General features: G+C 31.0%; 1 non-coding gene across 1 annotated transcript; it reads right to left on the bottom strand.

Moving 5' to 3' along the window:
• Positions 1 to 2,901: 2,901 nt before the first annotated feature.
• Positions 2,902 to 2,974, bottom strand: TRNAE-CUC (transfer RNA glutamic acid (anticodon CUC)). Its single transcript has one exon. It is a non-coding gene; the product is annotated as a tRNA-Glu (tRNA).
• Positions 2,975 to 9,068: the final 6,094 nt, after the last annotated feature.

Raw genomic sequence — 9,068 nt, 5'->3', positions numbered from 1 at the left:
ACGTCAAAATGCGGAATGACTTGTTTACGAGACACAAACCTCTCACAAAATGTATTAATGTTTTTCCCCATTCGTTTTTTAGTTCTTGCAACTTCAACTGCATTTTTTGACTTATTGTAGCATTTATTTAAATGCTTTATTTTGCTCAGCATTTTTAATAAAATTGTTGGAAACCACACAACAAAATGAATTTTTATTCGTAAATGACTTCTCACCAAATCTCCCTTAAAAAATAATAAAGAAAATATTTTTGTAACAATCTTGCGTTTATTCCTTCAATGTGTTAACTTTTTTTTTGTTCTTTAAGTTTAAAAATACGATTATGATATATTAAGTGTTACACAATGGTTTTGTTTCCTTATAACTACACTTAGTCACACTAGTGTTCTGGGTATGGAATTAATACTGATTTTCAATTTCGAAACATTTTGAATACTGACTTTAGAAACACTTTAGAAACACACAGAGAAGTCTTTCAAAAGAAATACCTCCAGTAAAGTCTTTCAAAATTTTTAGACGCGACGTTAAGGTACCAGACTGTGCATTTCTCAATAACGTGAAGGGACATTTATTGCAATAATATCAAGCATAAGATCTTAATTTACTTTCTACTTGGGATCTTAAACATGTTCTCATGGTATTTCAACGACAAAGCATACAATATTTAGTTTTTCCTTCAAATTTAATTCATCTCTGAGTAATTAACAGTATTATTTATTAAACTTCAATACATGCATTTTTCATTAATTGCTTGAATTAAAAAAGTATTTCTAAAGTAATAAATTAACACACCTCTGTACAGAATCCCTTTTATTTTAAATAATACTGTCGAAGCTTCTTTAACGGATATTCCACTGTAATGAATACTCCACATAAGTAAGCAATACCTGATTCCTCAAGCGTATATCAACTCCCATGTAGAGGAACTCTCCGTTAAAGGGAGGGGAAAAACCTTGATTCCAAGTCATTAGGATTTTTGAAGTACGAAACCGAAAAATGAGAAATTCCCTCATAGGGACTCGAACTTGGACCTCTCCGTCACGTGCTAATTGTGCTACTGTTACACAACGAAGGCATGCCGAGAAGAGCGGAAAAATTCCTTATACCATGTATATTCGATTGTATAAATAATTGGTATAATTTTAAAAATTTTAATACTCATTATACTCGGCTGATAATTCTGTTAAATTTCAATCATTATTTCAGTCGGTAAAAGATACTTCTAACACCATACCGAATCGATTCTATTTCGACTATTTTAGTAATCTATTTTAGTAAAAATAATTGAAAGATGCATCCCTCTATGATTTACTCTAAAGAAGATTTCTTTTTCAAAACGTATTGTTTTTCTTGCTTAATATTGCCTTTAAATGCTAGAAAGCTCAAGAATAATCATAAACTCGTGTTAGACCTTGTGCCAGTTTTGGTAATCAGCCTTGTACATCAATACAGGCATCAGGACATTTTGTAGCACATTCTCAGTTTTGATTGTAAATATAAATGTTAAGGAATTTGTCCCTCATTTTCTTGTAGCATTCACTTAACTGCAATTAAATAATACCGAATACTTAATATCCCAATATTTTAAAATATCTCTAATATCTTAGAATCTATATCGATAAACCGAAAAATATTCCTTATTCAGCAACCTTTACACATGTCATGAGTAGAAATAAGAAATAAAAATGAGCCACAAAGAATTTTCCGATAACTCTCGCTCAACTTATATCACCTTATTAAAACTTATGATCCGAAGTCTGCCACATGAGATCTCTCCTAACGCCATCAAATGACACTGGAGGCATCTATCTCTTTCACAAAAGGGCATTTTGGGGCAGTTCAATAAGGTAGTTGTCTTCGTTTGAACCCGCATGGTTATTACAGAAGCGGGTAAAATCCGAGCCTTTTTCGCTATCGAATTTCCCAATCAGCAAGTTCTTGAGCTCAAATGTAGAGACTTCTGTTATCTGCCATTTCTTTGTGCTTTTATGTTTCGTGCTGTATATGATGCATTCGGAAACTGATACAGGGGTGATGCATTTATTGAAATTTTCTTCCCTCATGCCTATTTGAAATAATCATGATTTCGGTTTTAACTTTAAACTTTATAAGACATGGGTTGATGTATGAGTGATATATAGTGATTAATTCATTTTTAATTGATATTCACAGACAAAAAATAATACTTTCTTATTAATAGAAAAATTCTTCCAAAATGTGGAACTAAATTGGCAACTGCAAGTGGAAACGAATTTTATTTTCTTCACATAACATCTCGAAATATCTGTTAAATTGCATGCAGCTGTATGATTAACTACTGCATGAAATAACAGCTGTATGAAAAATTGGTATGTAATCAACTAGTCAATCATCTTTTATTTACTTGCTTTTTCTTACATTAAAAATATTACAGGCCTAAAACTGTCATCTAAATAATTAATTACGTTTACGATCATAAATCTTGCAACAGCCGAGATACATAACATTAATATTTAAATAATAAAGAATACATCTTACATAATATAGCTCAAATACATCACGTTAAGTGACAGTAATTTTATAAGTACGTATTACATAAAAATCAAACTTATAAATTAACATTAGTTATCTTATATTCGCTTTCTGCAAGGAATCTCATGACTTCTCCGAGTCCTTAAAAACTTTAGCGTAAAGGTAATCCTACAAAATGAAAATTTTTGAAGTTAGCAATTCAAGATAACTCGTGATGATGAAAGTGTCTGAACGTAATATATATATATATATATATATATATATATATCATTCTTCCACAAATTAAAAATCCTGCTTTTGACTTTCAGCCGAAGTAGGGTGTAAAATACAACATAAGATTGTAAAGACATTAAGTATTTTTTAAAAGCAGGAGAGATGAAAAATGAGCAATGCCCTCGCCGGGACTCGAACCACGGACCTTTCGAATGAGCGTCCAGCATGTTGACCACTACACCACGAAGGCATGCTAATAAGGGGGGAGAAATACCTCATATGCCCCCGCCTTTTAAAGGGCGACTTAGAATTAGGGAATCCAATTGCCAAATCCTGGTGGTGGAGAATCATCATCCACCACCTTTTTAGTTCGGGCGCCACTTTAGATACATTAGGTATTTTTGAAAGCAGGAGAAATGAAAAATAAGCAATGCCTTCGCCGGGAGGGGCACTACGGACCTCTCGAATACGCGGGGAGCGTGCTGACCACTCTCCACGAAGGCATGCTAAGAAGGAGGGAGAAATACCTTATAAGATGGCTTATGAGTTGCAGGTAAATTGCGATATCTTGAGCACAGTGCATGCACTAAGTTTTCTGCCGTCCACTGCAATCTTGAGGCTACTAACTTCCGTCTGGAGTTTCTCTAAACATTTTGCAGCCTGGTGTGACCGCTTCGGTTGCAGTGGCTCTATTACCAGCCCAACTTGAGCGCACGTATAACAAGCTCCATACAGATAATACGAAAGTACTATATGGAATTAATGAAGACCACAGTTAACTCAAATTGTAACCATGACAATATTTTTTCTCATAAAGTTATTAATCACACAAAAGTTTCCTATTCTGTGGTTGCTATTATGACTCCTCTCTTTCTTAAATTTATCAAAAAAAAAAAACCTTTACAGTTTCAGATTTATGATATATATACTACTTATCAACGCACTTGAAAGCTAAAGTTCAACATCTGTAGTGTCCGCAAACTGAAAGTCAAATAAGTAGCTTGTCCTTGTTCGTAGCGGGCAGAAAAAGAGAACATAATCTCTAACAGTGTATTGTTTTCCAAGCAAAAAAAAAAAAAACTGAGCAGAAGAACATACCTACTTAGAGTTTATTCTTTTCATTCTAAATTCGCTAAGAAATAATTAGAATTTATGACTTTAAAACTGTAATTATTAATCATGAACATAAAAACATGAAATTAAATTTACATAACAGTTGTCTTAGCAAAGCCTATTATGAAAAACAGAATTTGTAATGACACTCATTAGTTCTAAAGCTGTGCACAAGCCTTATGGCTGTAACTTTAATAGCATGAGTACTTATATATATATATAAAGAAGAAAATAATCCTTAAAGAAAGCGTTTCTCTTCTGAAAAAAAAACTTTTTTTCGAAAATGCTCAGCATATATTAAAAATGATAAGTTTTTGGATTATTTGAAGAATTGAAAAATACAGATTTGGATTTATATCAGTTGAGCTCTGACAAAACATACCAAGGCTGTCTGTTTAAAAGGATAGATGCTTTTATGTAATTTCTATAGAAAACTTTTTCGTATTCATAATATTAACTACACTTAGTGAATATCACAACAACGTCCATGCAGTCAACCTGTTCGCTTTGCTTTTAACCCGATCGGACTACCCTTTTTCAGCAATTCTATTCACTTGGTCACTTGTGAACCTAGAATGAATGAGACTGTATATCCAAAGAAAGAGAAACATAGTTTATAAAAGACTAATGGGCACTATTGATTTGCACATAGGTCGGCAAAACATATTATGGGATAGCAGTTGCATTATAATTGTAAAAATCGCTTCATTTTCTATCCGAGACCATCCTGCTTAACTGCTACATGAACTCTTAACTTGAATTAGTGGTATTAAATATGAATCAAACATTTATCAACTAAAATGCATATCTTCAACAAATAATTAAAAAAAGCTTTTTACAAATTTTTTTGCACATGCGAAAAATAAGTAGGTAATGCTGTTAAACGAAAGTATAAGTCGACCACTGGTTTAATTGAACACGGTAAAGTAACTAAAGGAAAGGATGCTTTCATGGAGAACTTTTTAAGGGAAACTGATTCATGTTACTGCTACAGATGAAAAAGCGCGGAGATACATAAATATCACGACTGTTCGCTTTGCTGACTGTTCGTACGTTTATTACCTAATATTTAGAAAACATACTGTCTTCAAATATTGTTGTAGACTCAATATTTGTTTTAAACTAGCCATTTTATTTAATTAGACGTCTGAATATATAAAATTGAATAAATTTATTTCAGCTACTTTCCACATAATCCAAAGATAACTAACTGTAACTCTTTCTATGTAAATGTAATTAGTTTAATTCATTCCGTGTATAGTTAATTAAACGATAGTCGTATTCTTTACCTAAACGAAGATGTTCTTCACGTATAACTTGAACGTACTGTGTATAACTTCATCATAATGAAGTTACTTCTTAAAATACACTAATGACTTGAATTTATGTGAATCTCTAATTCACGCCATTGTTTCCTTGGGTAGTTATTAGTTTATCATGTCATCAAAATACAACACATTCATAATGACTTCTGAAGAGACAGAAGTTTTTTTTAAGAAATTAGTTTCAAAAAGTTCATTCTTAGTTGAATAAATTTCAAAGCAGTGCCTTTTCAAATTAAAATAAAGCGCGCTTAGAACAATTGTATATGTATCTTTTAAAGCTTATCTTTCCTGAAATACTTCTTTCTTTAGAAATCTAAGAAGCAAAGACAAGATATGCATATATTCCACACAAATGAATAATTTACATTTATACATTTTTAACACCTACTTTAATTTTAAAAAGGCAATTAACGAAGAAAGAACTTCAAAAATTTATGAATATTTCAGAGCATAAGATGTCGTTCAATTATCGAGGAAAACTAGTTGAAATTGCTCAAAGAAATGCTTAATAAGCTAGTGGACAGAAATTTATACTCTATTCTTTATAATGCCAAAGAAGAGTATATTTATAAGATATCAATTGCTCTGACTACTAACTACTATAACTACTTCCTATTAATTCATAAAAGATTTGAAAAGAAGTTTCACAGACGGAATTTATAAAGAGTGCTTTCATACTTCTAACGAAAACTTGTGAAAATCCTTCTAAGTTCTCGGAACATTATACAAATTACGACCTTTAAAATTACACTGCTATAATCTTTTGAGAATTCTGAAAAATTTTGCAAATGTTTTCACGCATGAAAACTGTTCAAGATAAATTTCTATTCGGTTTCAATTGAAAATTATGAATGACTAGGAATAAAACACATTTTCTTTGGAATGTCATTTAAAATTGATATATTTTTGTTATATAAGCATATTATTTCCATATTTAATTCTTTTATGGAATTAATTATTAGCTTAAAATCCTGAAAAATCATGTTTTCATCTCAATTGAGCTTTTTTCAAAATCGGACCCATGTGTAATATGAATATGAAACAGTTTCGCCCCAGAACGTTTTATATGAAGGCATCTCCTCCCTTTAGCTGTTATTCCACTGAGCAGGGCCGGGACAAGGGTGAGGCAGGTGAGGCACTTGTCTTAGGTGCACAAATAGAAGGGGCGCCAAATTAGCTATTCGATCAAAAATTCAGAAATTTGTTTTTAAAACTTATGATTTTTAACGTTTAACTCCGGAATGCATCAGTGAATATTAAAAGAATTTTGTGTTATAAACAATCCAGCTAAAAAAAATAAAAACTAATAGCACTGATTTATTCTCAAAAGGCATGAGCTTTCACAGTAGTGCATATGGTATTTTCTAACATTGAAATTTGTTATTGAAAGTAGCTTTAAGCAACTAATTACACTTTGTGTAACGAATTGTATAGACATAGACTAAACGTTCATAGAAAAATATTATACTGCCGACATTAGTTGTTCTTTGCTCTCTTTACTTAGTCATAACAAACTTGCCCAAAGTCCACTAACTAGAACATAGACGGCGATATAACTACTGAGTTTTGCAATTTCATAATATAATATAACATAATATAATATAATAATAGCATCCGAGGAATAAAAAAGCGTGATTGGAAATGAAGTGCACCATATTAGTAGTTATTGCACTTTTATTATTATTATTATTATTATAAAAATTTTCCAATAAACGAGAAGTATGAATCGAAGTCTTTGGCTTGTATTCACACTCATGTTGCGCGGGAAATGTATGGATTGTTTCATTTAAAATTTATTTCTGCAGCAGATGCTGAAAGATTAACAATAAAATACATTTTTCAGGTTTAGCAAACTATAAAAGTAGGTTTAAAATTTTAAGTACTTTGTGGAAGATATAAGGCGAACTGTTCTGCTTAATTTTAATGTAATTAATTTATTTTGATGTAACAAATATCTTTTAAAAAATTTAGTTTTGTTCCGTTGATTCTAACGGAATCGATATAAAAATATATTCAATAGATATGCTTCTTGCTAAAAAAAATTTTAAAAAATACTGGTTGCTATAAATAAAAATTAATGATAAAGACCTGTCATAGTCGCAAATTTTAACACATAGAAGTTTCTTGAGTTAATTGATGAGGTGCAATAAAAGTAAAGATAAAATATGAAGTATCATTAAATCTTGTTAATATTAAAATTATGCTTTTATTGTAGAAATATCATGGGAAAAAAGTTTCCGTTAGGAAAAAAGAGTGTCTGACAGCCAAACTATTGGCATATTTAAATCAGATGGCATATAAATTTCTGCTCAAGCTCAAATAAACTTTTCGTCGGGGGTGGACAGTTTAACTGATAAAAGGTTGTGTGAATATTAAAGACTGATTTAATTGACTATATATGCTATATGCTTTAGAAGCGAGATGCTTTCGTAGAGGATGTTCTTATAGAACTGTTTGTTATTCAAGGTATAGAAAACTAAACTGCAGTCAATCCGTTTACTACAATAAACTGTTTGAACAAGTTGCCTATGTTACCCCTCGGCCACTTCTGGAAGCGAACATTAATGGAAAGACCAGAAATATAGAAATTATTATTACTTAGTAGTTGTTATGAAGAATTTCCGCTATCAAAAATATCTTTTCAAATGCTTCAAATGTCAATTTTACTTAACATATGCTTCAAAGTCGCAATTTTACTTAACATATCGATGAGGATTGTTTTTGGAACTACGTTAAAGGTTAAAAAAAATGAAAGAACTATAAAATTCATTGCACACAAGAGAATTTAAACCAATGAAGGAAACATGTTCGTATAATTTTAGAAATGCAAAATGGTTTCAGTGTAATAACCGTACTCAGTTTTCATTAACGTTGCAATGCACAGAGAATAAGTAATTTAAATTAAGAATTGTAATGGATTTTGATGCATTAATAACATAACTGTGGTAAAAACAGCATTGCAAACTTATAACGAAACATATAACGAACTTATAACAAACATATAACGAACTTATAACAAACATATAACGAAAGCAGAGCTCATATTAAAGTGTACGATATATTTCGTTTCATAACAACCCGAATTTCACAATTTTCTACAGAGATAGTGTTGCCTAGTAAGCACAGTTAAATTCTTATCTCTTGTAACTATGTTGTTGTTTACAAAGTAAGTATTGTGAATAATTTTTTAAAGTATGGCAATCCGTTGTTCTCCGTTTATCGAGACCATCCTATCCTAACTAATATTATAAATGCGAATGTGAGTTTGTTTGTTTGTTACGCTTTCACGCCTTAACCGATCATCATGAAATTTTCAAGAAATATTTTTGATATATTAGAAACGCTAATGGGCTATAAAATGTAACTTACTTGTTGAAACTTAAACTATATAATACGTTTCACAGCTTAAAATGGTCTTCGTTGTATAAACATTAAATGTTGAAATCATAACGATAAGTTAAACGATGTAAAAGTTTCTCTGCGCTCCCAGGTGTATAGCTTAAACCACGCAAACATTTTATAGCCTATAACCATTTCTAATGTATCAAAAATATTTCTTGAAAATTTGATGATGATCAGTTAAGTAATCAAAGCGTAACATTTATTAATTAAGCGTTTATTAATTTTTATTTGTTTAATTTAATTTATTGTTTAAAATTCTTCAGGATTTCCGACTTTTGGCTCTTCTTTCACAAACATTTTTCAATCATTAGGAAATATACGTAGCAGTTTTTACTAGATTTCGTGACGATACACTCAGCGTAAATACAAAATATCCGCGGCCTACAGGTATTGAAGAAGAGCAGTATTTACTGAAATTTTACGCGGAGTGTATTTTTAAAATTCAAGGCGGAGTTGAAACTTATTTAAGGACATCAATGCGAGCGAAGCCGCGAGTAAAAGATA

This window comes from Stegodyphus dumicola, chromosome 6 (assembly GCF_044657685.1).
Source record: "Stegodyphus dumicola isolate Sdum_Otavi_A_Nest chromosome 6, ASM4465768v1".
Taxonomy (NCBI): domain Eukaryota; kingdom Metazoa; phylum Arthropoda; class Arachnida; order Araneae; family Eresidae; genus Stegodyphus; species Stegodyphus dumicola.
Note: the sequence above shows the minus strand (reverse complement) of the source record. Positions and strands in the feature narration are given on the sequence as shown.